The sequence below is a fragment of the Dendropsophus ebraccatus genome, chromosome 2, assembly GCF_027789765.1.
Source record: "Dendropsophus ebraccatus isolate aDenEbr1 chromosome 2, aDenEbr1.pat, whole genome shotgun sequence".
NCBI classification, from domain to species: Eukaryota; Metazoa; Chordata; class Amphibia; order Anura; family Hylidae; genus Dendropsophus; species Dendropsophus ebraccatus.
Genome location: NC_091455.1, coordinates 64,081,727 through 64,099,772, shown reverse-complemented (window position 1 = coordinate 64,099,772; position 18,046 = coordinate 64,081,727). Strand labels below are relative to the sequence as shown.

The 18,046-nt window shown below is 39.5% G+C and overlaps 1 protein-coding gene across 1 annotated transcript in view; it reads right to left on the bottom strand.

The window, feature by feature from the left end:
- CDH2 (cadherin 2) overlaps positions 1 to 18,046 on the bottom strand; it is a 231,529-nt gene that overhangs the window by 68,158 nt on the left and 145,325 nt on the right. The window lies entirely within an intron of this gene.

The window sequence follows — 18,046 nt, the reverse complement described above, 5'->3', positions numbered from 1 at the left end:
GTTCAGATGGACTCGAGCATGCTCCAGGTTCGCTCATCTCTAGTTGTCAGCAGTGGTCACAATTGTTGACAGACTCCTTTTTTATATATCCAGAATAGTACAGCTACCCAGTACAATATTGATCAATCTTATGTCTATACAGCCTAACAGGCCTTGTCTATGGGTTACCACTGGGGATAACATTGATCTTAGGATCAATTATACATTCCTAGGGCGACAGGTAGCTGCTTAACAACATTATTCTGTAGAAACAAGAATAGTTTAGTCAAACATGCATAGGACTAGGGGACTGGGACTGATAGCTGACTCAGAACACTCATTAAAACTTAAAGGGCATGTATTTGCTTAGATTTTTTTTTTCTACTAATTAGAACCTGATAATGAAACATGCTTATTTTTTAAATCTTTTTTTTTCTTTTATTTTCTACTTGTAATTTTTTTCATTTTTTTTTCAATAAATTATTATGGGGGCTGGCATTAATCTTGATTGAGCCATTTAAACAGCACTTAGTGACTGATATGCTTTACAGCAAGCCCTATTGACACAGACAGCTATGGACGGGACCCGTCCCACTGACATGAATGGGAAAGCCTACTGGGCATACTCTGTGACCTTTTAACAGGTCATTCCACAGGAAGGGGGAGGCAAAGGGTCATTTTACACGTACAGGTAAATCGCTTAATCGATTAATTAGTGAACAACAAGTGATGATTTTTTTCTTTTAAACAATACACATTTAGATGAGAAGATAAATCGATATAAAAAATCATTATACTGTGAATAGTCGTAATTGTGTTCGCATCTGTATACTGCGAACAACAATGTTGAGGTCAGTTTAAAAGATGGGATGAACGACATAGGAACAAATGTTCATTCGTAGTTTGATCGTTGCCATGTTTACCCCAGAACATTATCATTTGAATTCGAATGATTTAACAATTTTTGACCAATAATCGGCCCATGTAAAAGGCCCTTTAGTTGTGAGCTTTAGCTATTGTTTTCTACTATTGTCACCTTTCAAGGTAATGCTGTACAGATGACTTTATAGCAGCCTCCTCCTTATCATCACAGACAGGAAGCCTCAGTTTAGTTTTAAGCCTAATGGTAGGAAAAAAACTGGGACATTTTTGCAAAATTTTTTTTTTTAAATATAGATAGTAAAATGGCAATTAAACAACAACAAAAAAATCACCAAACAATATTTTTCTCTCTTTCTTTTTTAAAACTTGATTTAAACAATAGGTAATTTTCTAATTATTTAAAGGGCACCTGTCACCCCCCGTGCCAGGGTAGAGCCCGGCCAACCCCCGCTAGAGACCCTTATACTTACCCCGTCGCCGCCGAGATATCACCGTCTGAAGTCCAGAGCGCGCGCATCAGAGATGATTCCGATGCTCGTAGAGAATGAATAAAACTGTCATTCTCTATGAGCGTCGGACTCATCTCTGTTGCGCGCTCCGGATTTCAGACGTTGATATCTCGGCGGCGGGAGCGGCTCCAGGAGCGGGACTTCGTGCACAGAGTAAGTATAACAGTCTCTAGCGGGGGATCGGCCGGGCTCTGCCCCGGCATGGGAGGTTACAGGTTCCTTTTAACCAAAGCTTCAATGAACCCAAAAAGTTCATAAAACTCTTCCATCCTTACCGCTTTTTGATTTATATAGAATAATTATGTTTGACAGAACCTAATTTTTAGTCCATTCTGGTGGAGTTTGATTTGCTTAGTTAAAAGAAGCCCGCTCATTGTCAGTTTGGTACAGCTACACATGGTCAGAACTGCCTAACCAATACATAAAACACACATATAGAATATACCAAAGTAAAGAAACAAATAAGCAACACAGCACGAAACAATTTCAAAAGCTGAAAAGTAAAGATAAAATACCAAACACAAACAGCTAAGCAAATGCACTGTTTGTAGATCAAGAAGCTAAAAGATTTTACAAAGGGTTTGCTTTTTATTTGCTTCCTGGAATGTTTCCCTTCAGAATCCTTAGACAACAGTTCATTAAGCTTGGAATACATAAAGCCCGTTAGGCATAATGTAGAACTGAAGAAGCAGCTTAGACCAGAAATGCCAGCAGCTAATGAAGTGGAGAAATGCGACAATGAAACTGTTCAGCTTTAAAGCAAAGAAGTGAAAAACATACATATATATATATAGAGAGAGAGAGGAAAAAGTGGATGTGGTGGTAAAAAGTAATAAGCCGTCAAAACATTTTTATCAGAGTTAAAAAAAAAAAATCTACAAATGTCGCGATCTGAGAAGTCCAATTTCATACCAGGCTTTTCTCAAAACAGAGGGGATTACTGCCATTCACTCTTGCATGCATTCTAATAAGTCCAAAAAACGATGACTGCTCACTGCTTCATTGATATTCTCCCTCTAGGCTAAAGCACAATATGAAATTCAATGAAAACTCTCTTTCATTTGACAGCACCCTGCGAAAAATGCATCAAATTGCCGGTGCCCTGGCAAAATTATGCTCTTTGTGCAGGGAATGGCCATTAACAAATTACACAGAAGTCTAACTACCCATAATTAAATTACTCTGACAGAGTACAGGTTGTGCAGCAACCAGTGCTCTCCTATTCTCCCAAAGCATCCCGAGGAATTATGGTTTAACCGTTACATGCCAGAGACAGCTCCAGCACTCTCGTCTAGCGTGAACGCACTCCATCACAGGCTTAATATGACAGGCTATTTAAAGGGCCACATATACAAACACTGGAGAACAAGGCTTCCGGTAAAAACTGCTTCATGGACCAAAGAATGCATTATGTGTTGAAATATAAAATTCATAAAACTAGGTGGACACATTCTCGACACCAGCAATCTATATACCACTGATCTTTTCCCTTGCTCACTGCTTGACTAGTAAGAGTGAACTAACATTTATTACATTTTCTGTGAGTGTTACTTGCAGATTTGTCTGCAGTAGACTATGGTATCCAACATATGGGTGTGATATATATAGAGTAGAGATGTAGAGTAATATATATGTAACACATGGATTTTCCTACAGCTTTGCCATAGATAGTTGTTAAGGCTGAAAAAAGGCAAAAGTCTATCCAGTTCAGTCTATTATTCTACAATATTGATCAAGAGAAAGACAAAATCCAGCAAATTTTCCGCTTCATGAAAGCCCTGGATTTGTAACCCTCCTTCAGTAATCTAGGAACCATAATTTATAATATTTTATACTCAAGAGTACATCCAGGCCTCTCTTGAAGACTTGTAACGTCTCCATGAATGGCAGCTATAGATGGTACCATAGCATCCGATACACTGGTAGACTCTTTTATGACCAAGAGCAGCAAAAATAGAGACCTGCTTCAAGCACTTGGTAGTGGACAGAAACATTCTAAACATGAACAAATATTTTAATAACCTTATATCCCGCATGATCACTCTCAGGCAATGTTCACAAAACGTCAAAAAAGAGAAAAGTCGTCTGCTTTTTCTATTTAAAAAGATGTCCGTTATTGCCATGATTTAGCTGACTGCAATGCAATGGACTGAAGTCAATGGAATGACGGACGTCGGATGCACACAGTGTATAAAATGACGGATGTTTTCTGCACGGACGTCAAAATAACGATCATGGCAATTATTTTCAGACGTCTTTGCAAACAGCAGACGTTATTTTTTAATTCTTCACACACAGTTTTTCTTTTTTAACGTCCTTTCTCTGTTTTCACTATTAAATTCAATGGACTTTTCAATTAAGGGCTATGTTCCCACAGCATTAATTAATTCCGGACGTTCAGTGAAAAATGTCCGGAAATAATAGCTGTTCACACAATGTAACGTGCAGCGACGGCCGCACTTTACATTGAAGTGAAAGGCTAATTGATTTACGGGCACCCGCAAATCAATGTTAAAAAAGAACGTTCTGCAGGAGTGGCTGCAGGAACATCCTGCATGCAGCCCAGAGGCAGGCAGTTTAACAGCGTTCGTTGCTATGCAACAGAAGCTGTTAAACTTAGTGTAAACATAGCCAAAGACACACCCAAAGGGGCAATTAGTCCACCTGAACTAGAATAATGTACCAGCAAATGTTATTGCACTGATGGGCCGCCAATCGGATGTCATTTGTGACAACAAAAAAAAGATACTAAACGGACAAGAAAAAACGTGTGAACATAGCCTAGCACTAAATAAAGAATAAAAATCTAAACTGAAAAGGTGAACAATTGGTAAAGTATGCAGAAAAAGCACTATAAAAATACATACAGTACAGCAATGGAGTAGCAAGGAGACTCACTATAAAGACTGTGCCTATTTGCGGTCTGGCGAGGGAATGTGCAGAAGTTGTTGTATTTTGATAAATGGCTTCATATCTTTAATGGTGACTTTTTCTATATTTTATTAAGTTAAATCAAGTAAGTGACCTCTGCCTTTTTCATTTGTCTGAAAATAGTAAAGAATATAGAAAAATAAAAGCGGCACTTCTAAAGGCGAGGCGCACTTGTAATCACCCGCTCGTGTTGTAGCATTTTATAGGATTTGTGTTTTTATTTATTTTATATCAATCTTAATTCCTTTTCGGCATCAGGAGATATCATAGTTGGCTGTATGCCTGTAGAGGAGAATGCCGCAATAGAGGGAAATGGAGACCACTGGTTTCACCACTTATTATGTAAACAGATGACTAGATACATAGTAATTATCCCATTTAGGCTGTAATTTCCTATACTTTCCATAGTGCTAGGAAGAAATTCTATCAGTAGCTGCCTGTAATTGAATACCTTCTCGTAGTCTATTCTATGGCGAGTATCATGTGTCATGTAGTGTAAGTGATTATATTACTTGCTAGTGATTGTTAGTACAGGTATGGGCCACAAAAAAAGTCCACACTTGTGGAAATCACAGTAAAAATGTGCAGGAATTCACATGAAAACTTTGAATATAATTATATACATGTGCTAAATGCTTCCTTTGTGACTGGGTCTGAGTTTAAAGGTACTGGTAATAAACTATATAGGGATATTATTCATCACATACACAATAACTTTACAAAACAAGGTGTAGGTGAAATAGCCTTTAACGCACACTGCCCTTTTCTTATGCAATGTATGGTTAGGTGATGTGGTATTGTGGTGTCCCACCACGGGTGTTGCTCACAGTTACACCGTTCGCAAACACGTGTACTTTTTGAGTATCAGTGGTGATGAAGTAGTGTTAAAGTTTCGCCACAAGATGTTGCTATTTTAAGTGTATATACATAGTTGATGCACAGCTGTAGAACTGTAAGGGTTATTGTTTATTGGTATGTCACTTGGATCTGTAGACCAATGAGCGTGTTCTCTTCTTCTGTCCTATCACTTCTCCTTTTTCTTGTTCTGTATGCACTCTTCACCCATACACACCACACCTTATAGGGGCTGTAGCTAGAAAGTCACGTGGGTTGAGGAATTGTAGAGGCAGTCCTAGTCAGGTTCCTGTGCAGTAAGGAAGCAAGACAGGACAGTCCCAGGAGCAGTCTAGTTGGGCCCCGGCCCTCTGCCAGGTCCCCAGTCTCAGTGTGCAGTCCAGAAACAGACTCAGGCACATGAAGTTAACATTTTCTTCTTCAGTACCTCCACTCAACACTATGCAGTGTTAAATACTTAGACAGTGTTAAATACTTAGAGAGGACAAGTCAGAGATCATCTCCACCCACGCCGTGGACAAGGAGAATCACAGTGCAGGACAGTATCCACAAAGCAGAAAGTTAGGAACTGACCTGGAAAGTTGCTAGAAGCCTATGAATCTCGCAGTGCGGGTGTCAGCAGGGAACCCTCAGCATTCCGCTCATCTCAGATAACAAGGTCTGGGGCTTGTGTCACCCACTAGGACGGGTCCCCCGACACTGGTAGGGCAATATGTTGTGCGAAGACCCAAAGGTCAAAACACAGGGACAATTGGTTTGGGACTCTCACAACATCCTCCTCTCTACTCCTCGGACTCTATGCTCTCATCACGCAGCTCAGTCCACACAACTGTACTACTTCTTCTCCGCTCACTAAAGATCCTAACTTATCAAGTGTCTTATTAAGTGTGAAGCATCATTTCAAGGCAAATATGTATGATTTGCTGTACGCAAGTGTTCTCTCAGTAAAGCAGACCTTATTTATGATAAAGAGACTCTGTGATTTCTTGCCCAGCACCAACACAGTACATGAACATTCCTTGGCTCATCTCCCCTTTCTGTGGGTGGCAGTGCCAATAGTTCGGGTGGGTCAACACCCGGACCGATGTGACTACAACCCAAGGGACCCCTCAACAGCCCACCAGTTCATTGACCACAGAGGAACAAGGTATAGCCAGCCCTCTAAAATAAAAGCAGGTGTGCCAGCATACCTGTGTACCCAACCGGCACTGGCGTCATGACACAACATTATTGAGCCCGGCTCTATCTTGACCAACCACCATAAAACTGGCGTCACATTTTACCATCTGGAAAGTGACTGGCCGTACCTCCACATTGGGGGTCACAACAGTATCAGTACTTAAAGTGATACTGTCATCCCCCCTTCCCCCGTACTCTATGTGCGATTCTGTGCTGTGGACAGTGTCACGTAGACAGGCTTCATAGCAGTTGGGTCCCCACAGATAGCTTTTATACAGGTATATGTCAAATGTGCAGCATCTACCTTTGTGAATGATGCGGAGAACCGCACATAGAGTAAGGGGGGGAGGGTGACACTACCACTTTAACCTCATCTTGGCTCTGTGGTAAAATTGTGTCACTACCAATACTTGCATGCAATGTTTCCCATAACATCAATCCCATAATACCAATGCAGTGCCCGCATATTCTTACCACTATGCTCTTACTACTTTATTATCTTACCACTATGGAATGATAAATAACTTATTTGCAGTATTTTATACATATGCCCTGTAAGCAACTAAAAAGGGTGGGGGAGTAAAATGGAATTCTAGCTTAGCAAATATGATGGGATTCATTTTGGCCTATATCACTTAATGGGCTGTAAAGGAGATGTAATAGCTAAATTTTGCACAAAATTGGCAGTAACCTAACAATTTGTGGAGGGGACATACTGACTGTTCATTATGTGGTGGTAGTGCACAGTGACATCTGCACCCCATCCCCCCCCCCCCCCCCCCCACACACACACCCTGAGGATATGGTGCTGGTCCTTAGCACTGAAGCTGGAGGTATGGAGCACAATGAGCTGCTTTTACACAGCAGGAAACATTGTCTCGCAGCTACAGTATTTCTTTAAGACTTTAGCAAACCCAGACTTTTATCTTTAGACCGGCTTATATTAATGACTAAGTTCAGTGTTTTTCTGAAATACCTGAATGCAAAACATGAATTCTAAAGGTCTCGTCTTTGCCTGATCTAATGAGGGACATAAGAAAGGAACAAAACAAAGCAAATCAATAGCTCATATAAGTTCAGAGTCTCCAGAAAAATGTGTTTCTGGGCTGCTCTTTACAGGTGCTCGATAACAGATCTGTACCAGCTGAATCACGTAAAGTATATCCAGAGCGATACTGTGCACTCGTCTTACATCCTGCAGCTGGTATACCCATATGGCTTTATTACACCAGCATCCAGGACCAGCTAAATTCCTTAACAAATAAACAATATTTCCATTATTTCCTTCAGTCTCATTTAGGAACCATTGACTGTTAACTCTAAAGGAAAAAAATATCATAATTTGCCTGTGGGTAAAAAACACAAGATGTTAAGCACAATGTTCTGTGTCGAAATGGAGGTCATTAAAATGTTGCTTGAAACTATAATTAGCTGAGGCCAAAACAAGCCGTAATAGTAACATAACTTACATTGAGCATGTTGTTAGAGATACCGCAGCATGCATATTATATATTGGATGCCATCCGAAAATCTATGATCCCCAAATCTGCTGTGACTGTGCAATGTTTAATTACAACATTTTATGTCCGGCTCGGTGATGCAGGGCACAACATTAGAAAAACACACACCATAAAGTCTCTTCACATTCCCCCAAATGCTCTTGTTTGGCTCCTTTTTCTTTGCAAATTGTAGTTTCTTCAATTGTGCCCAAGAGTTGCAAGTAGGACAACACAAGAGCAATCCCAAGTACCAAGTACAGAGCTATGTCTACTAATAAGACTAATCCCTTATCAACCAGAGTGGTCCAATCCTAAATCACTGCACACACTTGCTGGTTAACTGGCACTTTGGGGGGGATTTATGAAAGGGTGTAAAATTTAGGCTGGTGCAAACTGCCCACAGCAACCAATCACAGCTCAGCTTCCAGCTCTGGTGAAAGGAGCTGTGATTGGTTGCTGGGGGCAGTTTGCACCAGTCTGAATTTTACACCCTTTGATAAATCTCCCCCTTTGTGTTCTTTTTTTGGGGGATGCAACAAAAAAAAATTAAATAAATATATATATATATATATATATATATATATATATATATATATATATGATACATTATACATGATACATTCCTATGCAGTATTTTTTTTAAGAGTTTAAGAGTTACGTATTTATAGTATATAAATGCAGTATTAAAATGGGCTCCCTAGTTTATTTTTATTGTTATGATATATAATAGGTATAGTCTTAGGTCAATAGCTTTTTTATATTTTATGTTGTAATATTATATATTATATTTTATTATATAATATTATGTAATACTGTACTTTTTTATATTTTATTATGTAATTTTTTTTGTTTGTACACCCTCATTTTCAAACATAATTCGCCCCCAAGAGGTTATAAAAGACCTCTGTGGGACAATCATTCACAAGAACCCAAGTTACAGGAGAGAAAAGCCCCTTGCTGTGACCTTTGGATCCTTTTACATGGCCTGATGTAGCGTCACAAATGACCACCAATCAGCGCCAATTACAATGCTCGTGCAACCGGGCCATATCCATATGAAAATTTGCTGGATTGTTTGTGTGGCCTATTAACTTTATAATAGTTGCCCCCTGCATTTCCGCTCACACAGGAAGAGGAGCAGGCGACTACCAAATATTTTAATGCCAGCACAAAAGAAGAGTTCCTGCCTGCCGATAATCGAGCTGAGTAAAAATACTTTAGGTGTCTATCTGTGTCTACTAGAACCCAGCAGCTCTGCTATGCCAAGGGGCACCCAGCAGATGGCACATTATGTGCTACAATGCTATTATGCAGTAATAACATAAAAATATACACTACGGTTACAATGATTAATAAACTTTACAGAATACAAGACAGAGACTTTTCACTTTATAAACCTTCAAAGGGTAATTCCAACCAATTTTTTGTCATTTTCTACATGCTTTTTGCCCTTGATGCCTAGTTTGAAAGCATTCCTGTTCTCTTAATGACAAACCGTGCTCTTAGCAATGTTATCTTTTTTGGCAACAGCACCATACAATACTGAGATGACCATTGCCGCGGCTTATATACTTCTGTGTAATGAGGGGGGTCACCCCTCTAGCTACAGCAATGCAAGTAGAAAGTAGTGAAGGTAGAGAAGGGACAAACATGGAGGACAAGAAAATAAAAGCATTGCTAACATCTCACTTATTTTCTTAGAGAAGATAAAGGGCTTCTATAAGGAAGCTAGTAGTAAATTACATCTATATACATGACACCAGCTAGAGGCTGCCTGCGTTGTTCAGCTCTTAACACATAACATCTTTCTAAATTTTATTTTACTTTTTTACTATACCATATCAGATTATTAACGGTCCTAACATGTGAAGCGCTCATCGGAGACTAGAATACAGATGTGCCCTGAAGGCAAAATTGTCAAATTAAAAAAAAAAAATGTTATTAGGTTGGAACAGTTATTCTTTGAGGAGCAATTGTCTTTTTTTGTATTCTTCCTACAATAACCCTTTCCCTTTTGAGCAAAGTCACAAAGGCGAGCCAGGATGAAAATGGAGATGCTGCTTTTTGTTGCTTCAGTTTAATGGAAATGCCTATGCAGCTTTTTATATAGAAATACTGGCCGTCAGCAAAACATAGATTTGGTGACTCAAACAAAGCCTACATTACATCTGATTCACTGATCCCTTTGAAAGCTGGGCCCTGCCACTCACTACAACACAATCTCCTTGAATACTGACATTCCATCTATATTTGTATAAAATGCTGGGGAAAACTCATATTTATTTAGCGGATGATGGAAAGGCGGCCATCCCATTCCTACTTATAGAGCCCTGGGAGCAGGGGAAAATTCATTAAGTGACTGTATACATCTTTAGCTGTCAAGAGTTAACATATGGTCCTATAAGATTTCACAATATAGGTCAGTACCAAATTACTATTATTTCAGGAATCTAGAATTCATAGTAATCTCATTATAGGGTTGTAACACATTAATTTATGGAGCTGAGATAACAATGCTCTGCAAGGCTCCAGGCAGACAGCTGTCTGCGCTTCACATATACCTGCACCAGAAAACCTTGGAAATGTAATTATGTGTGCCATGTTACCATCAATCAGAAGGGCGTACTTAGCAACTAGCTGGCATCTGACACCAGGCAGCAGGAAACCAGATTATATTGTATTTATGACTGTTATTTAATCAGAGGCTAATACTAGTCAATGCACCTTGATGTTATCCACCACATCTTCTGCTCCTACTCTGATTTATGTTATTCATAGAATATCAATATAGGGAAGAGGTATGAAATGCATGGTGATGAACACCATCTGACAACTTTCTATTTGCTTTCATGCATAAAATAAGGCAGCCCGATTTTGAAGGGTTATAGATTTCAATGAATAAGGTCCATCTGGGTTCTGATTTTCTTGAAAGATAAAAAAGTGCTGTAGACTTTGTCATCTTGCTATCAAAGATATAAGAGTGTCTAAAGCACCTCATTCACACTAAGGTGAAAATAGCCTTAGGGCTTTATTAGACAGCCCCATACCAATTAGACATACCAATGCCGATCTCGTAGATCTACACGTTTAACAAGCCCATAACATGGTGCCGTTATCCAGCAGGCAGGGCTGGATGAACAATTGCTGGATTGTTTGTGCAGCCCTCTTTGTGTCTACATTTTGTCTATCACACAGAACAATGTGCGGCCCACAAAGGAAGTTTTGTAAACAGGTTAAATAAGATGACCTGGTGTTTGCTCCATAATTCGGGTGATATCAGTCGCTCTATGCAACACAGTCCCTATTCCTTTACTCAGCTTTAACATTAGGTGGGTTCTTAGTTGGATGCCCCTAAAAAAACTGTTCTCACAAAAAAAGTGCAAGTAGATGTATGTTTCTGTACTGTCTTTTTTATTCCTTTGTTGTATACTACTATCTGTTCCTGGGAAATTCATATGGGTGCAGTTGTGCTCCCACACTTTGCAGTGATACTCCCCCCTCCTACTGATTTGTCATTCAAGATTCCTGGAAAATGGTTGACAACCACTGTGGGAGCTGTAATGGCGACCATAATCGTTGTCAACTGGAAGACCTACATTTACTGGTAATCGTTGTGCATTTAGATGGAAATGCTCCTTTGTGACTAATCTTCTTCTTTCTCTAGAATATACAGATGCACTAATGACCATTCCAAGTGATAACGTGTGAAGTGATGTATAGAACAGATGATCTCTGTGCAGTATGTGCATGTGTCAGACATAGCTGACAATAGACTGGCTGTAATTTCCATGTATAACTGCAGCAGTCATTAACACCTAGTGCCCACTGTATCCTTAGTGTGCGATATACAGTAAAATACAGAACTGAATTCACGATGCCATATGTAGGAGGAAGTCATTATTAAATGAATAAGTAAAGCATCAGAGACAAGCAGCAGATTCCACACAGGATGGGGCACACACACATTTATTAAACACATTATTCTGTCGTCGCAGCTTCCTCATTGTTTTCCCTGCCATAGTCACTCTGTTAGTCGTCTTGTCTGTCCTCTGTACTCCACACGGTTTTTGATGTTATAAAATTTGTCGACTGGCAAAACAAGATTTGACAGGTTCTTGGCAATGCAGCTGTAGTACTTTCTTTATTGTTATTTTTGTGCCACTCAGCAAACATTCATTTAATAGTTCAGCTCGGACAACGCCGTCTCCACTTAAAAAATGTTTTGGAATCTTTGGGGGTTCGTCCATAAAACACAATTCCCTACAAGTAAAACCTGGGCAGAATTATGGGGCTTCCTGGACTAACCATTGTAAGACAAGCTTCTTGCTTTTGGATTGTGATAAATAATACATCAGGACCAGACCAAATAGTAGGAACTAGTTCCATTTTTATAATAGACCATAACAGAATATAACCCTAAGTACATGTTCACATGTAGCCAGTAATTTTTAATAAAAACAGTTTTACTATGTGGGTTGCACTCCTGGTTTTGGCCTAAATACTGACTAAAATGCTATGTGTGAACATAGCCTAAAGCTGGGTATACACACTCTAAAATGAAAACAAAGAAGAAGCAATTTGAGAAACATTCTGGAGCAAGTTCTAGAATTAGCATGTAATAGGGGTATGTTTTGAGGGGTTGCCACTTTGCGGGGCAGATACAGATGCAGGGATCTAGGGGACGGTTTCTCTTTATGATCTCTATATTATTGTAGCTACATTGCTGGTCAATGACTGAGTAAGCAAAAACAACAAAATAAGTAAATCTTTGTAAACCGAGGAGTAATCCCACAGAAAACCTTTATTTGGTGACCATAACCTGACGTACAACAGGTGGTGAGTGTTTTACTCACTTATAATGATGATTTATTACTTACTTTGTATTTTTGGGTATTTCATATGGTCCTTTAGGGTGCCTTCACACCTACCGTATCGCAGTAGAAAATCCGCTGCGGATCCGCAGCGGATTTGACAGTGCGTGTTTAATGCTGTGTTCATTCATTTAGTTAAATCTGCTGTGGATTTGCTGCGGATCCGCAGCGGATTTTCTACTGCGATACGGTAGGTGTGAAGGCACCCTTAAGGAAGATTATTCTGGTGGTCTAGTAAAATGATGTTAAAGTGAAACATAAATTCTAAGGGAATAATATTTCAGTAATTCGTGTTTTTCACAGAACTGGGCTCTGACAGCAGAATTCTAAGTAAAGCGACTACCTGGGGTTTTCCAGATCAATGCTCACATAAATACAGATGGTTCTGCATCCCTCTAATAATCTAGGTGCAAACATTCATCAACATCTCTAATAGCCAAATTAAAAAAGGCATGTACATATGCTTTTCTTTTAGAGGCATATGCTGGTGCCAGGAACCAAACTTTATGCTAATACTGACAGAAAAGTATACCCAGTGAAGACCAGTAATGATCCATCTACTTATTCTCATCACTAAATAAACACGGCCAATTCCTTCTTTATTTATGTATGCTGGCCCTGCCCTCCGTTAGTTATGAGCAAATACATATTCATCGTGGAATGTTAACTACTCAATTGATCTAACAAGATGACTATGTTTTCCTTGTTCGGTCACCACTATATTCTCTACTACTCAGATTGGATGTAAAAGTATAGCACTTCATTTTTCAGCCACTAGGCAAGGGGCCAAAATCAATAGAACATATCACTTCCCAAGACTGGACTTTTTTTACACTGATAACGCAAGTGACCTCATATCAGTCATCTTCCCGTGCAATGCTCCACGTCCCCCATCGCTCACTAGAGATTTCACTTCACAAGAGATTGAGTGGCAAGCCGGTCTTTAAAACGAAATTTCCTAAAGCTCTTAGATTCTCTTTTTTCATATGAGTGCTCTATTGCTTTGTCACACTTCAGGTGACTGTCTTACAAAATGCTATATCAGGTCAGTAACATACAGAGAGGATTTAGCACCAGCTCTACTCTTATACCTCCAAGCCCCAGTACTGCTCAGCAGCAAAGATAGCCCATGATTCACAAGATAAAGGCAGGTACTAATGCAGGTCATGCTAGTATGTGTACTGAAAACACAGTCTTGTTGATATGAATTTTAGGAACCTGGTGAAGTGCTAGGGGAAAAAAAAATCAACATGGTGTCTAGCCTATCAGGGATGAGAGGGGTCCTCTGTTTAGGATTCTTATATCTTGGCCAGAGTTAAAAACCATTACAATGAGTGTCTCTCGCTCTGGACCTGTCTTCTGCTGTGTTACACATGCAACCTATTGAGGTAGGGGACACTAGGGGACATTTATTAAGACTTAAATTAGGCCCCAACCTCATTCACCCTGCCGAATTTACTAAGAGGTGCACGCCTCTTAGTAAAGCAGACAGAACCTGTGCGTGTCATAGGGTTGCACAGATTAAGTGTAGATTTCTGCTTGGTTTACACCTGGTTAAAGCATCATAAATTAGGTGTAAGATGAGGAGAGTATGCAACGATAAAGGACAAAATCTGTGCCTTTCCGTGGCATACCCCAGGGGTGCATTTGGATAAATGTGTCCCATACTTTTACAATAACCAAATAACTGCTGGAGGTCTGAGCAGTGAAACACTTTATGGTCTGTTTAATGTCATGGCACCCTTCTTACTGAGACCATCCACATTGGTAAACCCATTTCATATTGTCTTTTAATATTCCAAGCTCTTACATCTCCTCATATCACTGTCATATGTTCTTATTTTACATCCAGAAAGATGCATGCATTTCCACACAATGTCAAGTGTACTGACATTGACCCCTACAGCTATGGGGTAAAACCAGAGAAAAGTGAGAATGAGATACAGATGGGAGGGGGAGTGATTCCTTCTTTATTAATTTAACAAGGGGAAGTGAAAAAATGGTGTGAGAAGTTGTGAAAGGTAATATGTATAATAAGGTAATATGGATATACATTTTTTATATATCAAGGTTGAAAAATGTCTGCCAGTTACTCCACATCTTCATCTTCTTCCCTGTCCTCTTATTCCTTCTCATTTCTGATGTGTCACTGTCACTGTGTTTTGAGTCATTGTCCTTATCTGTTCACTTTATCCCAATTTAATGTATTGTCCTCTCTAGAATGACTGCATATGCATCTCCTGGATTGGTAGCCGGGTACAGATTTACAACAGGTAAAAGCAGGATTCAAGTACGGTACAAGATAAGAAACGGGACACGGAGACAACATGGTGCACACTGCTTCTGCAGTATATGTCAGTAAGTAGTGACAAAGGTCACAATGTGGTCCACAAGATCAGGGTACATAAGCAATGATGCCCAATTCTGTGATACCACAAGATAACAACTGATGCCAATTTAAGAAGGACCTCTGCTTTGTTAAACCAAACAGCAAACACACATTATTCTACTATGCACATAGATAGATCTCTTCATGTAGTTACTGAATGAGAACCTTCATTATTATATAATTCATCATACACGTAGATAACTTTACTCTAAGTGTAACAAGAGCTTCCATCCAATGACTACAAGCAGAGGTCTGTTCAGTGGCCTGAAGGTGAAATGTGAAGCTACATGCATCGTCGGACTCTAAGTGTGGTGTACATTCTCTGGCCTACAAACTGGACTACGCTACATCCAGCCCAGCAAAGGTATTAAGTAAGCAAAGATGCATACAGCATTTCCCCTCACTTCCAGATCAGTGAAAACATTCTCTGTTCTGGGGGGCAAAGAGCCTGCCCTAGCAAATGCATTGAGTGGTAATGCAAACAGTAGTATGCACTGCGGCCCAGGCACATGTGTCAAGATCACAGTACTGTATGCGTCACTGCTCAGCGCACAGTAGCAGGCATTTCTGTCTTTTCTCTTCTACTGTGTATACTGTGTGTACATACAGGAACAGGGACTCCTACCAAGAGCAGGAGTCCCTGATGCTGTACCTATTTTCCATGGCGTGCTACCTTGATAGCGTACCATGCAACATGAAAAGATTGGTGCACTACCAATCAAGATGGCGGCAACTACGTCTGTGCTGCAGCTTGGTCTTATTCATTTCAGTAGAGTCGAGCTGCAAATTCCATGAACAAGAGTGGTTCTATTTCTGGAAGAAAGCTGTATTGTGTTGGCGTTTAGTGTGATAGTTTTAACAATGGTAAAATATCAGATTTTTTTTAAACATATATAAAGTAGATTTCATGTTTCCGTTTCCTATGTTTATGGCAGATAAACTAATTCACTAGTCCAATAGAAACCAAATACAAGTATGTTAATAACCCATTAAGGTTCTGGTAATAGAGAATGAACATAAACTATAAAAAGCTGTATCTGTAATGTGTACCCAGCCCAATAATATCCCATTCTGGATATATATTCATATATATTTTTTCCAAATTACCTGGTAATAATATTGGTTCAGCACTTCCAGCCAATTTACGCCTAAAAAGCCTTGCGCTGCACTTTACAAAGAGAATAAAACACACATACTCATATGATTCTTTCCAAAGAAATTGCTTTGAGACGGTATAGTCAACAACATAAACCAATAAAGCAGTCCTCTGTGCATCCAATGAACAGATTTGTTTTTATTTAATGGCACCGAAATAGATATAATTTAGAGCCCTCACCTGCTCACCCAAGTGCATGTCAGAGAACCAGCTTTGCGTGCCACAGCAAAATAATCGCCCGCCTGGAAAGTGCTGTCTAAACAGCAACAAATAATTTCTTCTTTTTAAGAAATTTATATAAGAACAATAAACCAAATTGCTCAGGGCCAACACATAATTCTTCAAACAAGAATGAACAAGTCTTCATTAATAACTTTGTGTTAGCAATCTGCCAACAAAGATGCCTTCTTCTAGCCATCAGGACGCATACCCAGGGCATGAAAGTGACAAAGATGATAGGAGATAATCAGTAAGTGTGAGGCACGGATCACACAATGCCAGGCACTCCATCGGGACGCTTACACTATATCTAGGGCACGTTTTTAAAGCCATAAGAATCAGGATTCTTGCTGTCAGCAAAGCAAATCTCCATTTAGCTGCAGCAGGTCTACATAACTACTGAACACTAGCACCCCAGATAGCATCCATATAAATCCAAGGAAAATCACTCCAGTTGCTAAAATTACTCCTCTCAACAACCGACCTATTATGAGGAAAAGAACAACCAAATAAAAAAAAAGGAAAAAATGTTTGGAATAATGCATGCATATAAAAGCACATGTTAACACATAGCAGATAATTGCATGTTGGTCACTTTATGATCCTTTTATTAAGTATTTTAGAAGCAGATATGTTTTTCTTTGCATGCCAGGCTTCTCAAGACCTCGCAGCCACTTCCTGTTGCGTTACAATAGCTGTACAATAGAAGGCTGGTGTAAGACATAGCTTAAGCTCTTTATAAATGGCTGACTGCCAACTGTCTATGCTGGATTGGATGTCGTGAGCCTAACACAATGCCAAAACTGTTAAGTATCACATATTCACACAAAAATGTGTGTTCGTCACACAAAGTGGAAGCATTTCCCAGCCACAAGTATTTTCAGATCCCGTCCCTATTATATTTAACTACATCCATAAGGTCCCAGCACCAATTATGGGGAGGCACAAGGAAATCCTGAGAAAAATTTAATAGAATGTTCTCTGGACGGTGTGTGTTACTAACAGGCTATAAAAGTTTAGTATTCTCTGTTTTGGGGGCTGGAAATGTAATTGAGTGCAAAGTCTATCTAATGTCAGGCCACATTTTCTATCAAGTTTCTGAACAGTGAGAAGAATGAATGAAGATCGACTGAGCGGCTGATCTTGTATGACACTTTACTTATTAATTGCTTTCATTTACTATACATCTATCCTGGTGGAGAAGACGGTCATTTGGTGTTGTCTTTTTCATTAGACTGGTTAAACATCAAATTAAACTTTTAGCTTCTTTCATTTTAAGCGAAACATTTCACATTAGTTTTGTGTCTAATCTCTGGTTGACAACTATTTTATCTCTAAGGAAAAGAGATGGTTTTGCACACAGGATGTGTGACAGCCCGGACATGCTGTAAATGTATCAGATTATATAAAAGAGCTGTAAAACAGAAAGACGCTGCACAAAGTGGCGGTCAGCCATGTGCACAACCGCAGCATAGATGGCACGCGGTTCTTTCCATATTCCCAATAGTATATCCACAGTACGCTTTTACTGCTCCTCTCCATTGGTAAATAGTTGATAAATGTTGCTGCTCTTACAA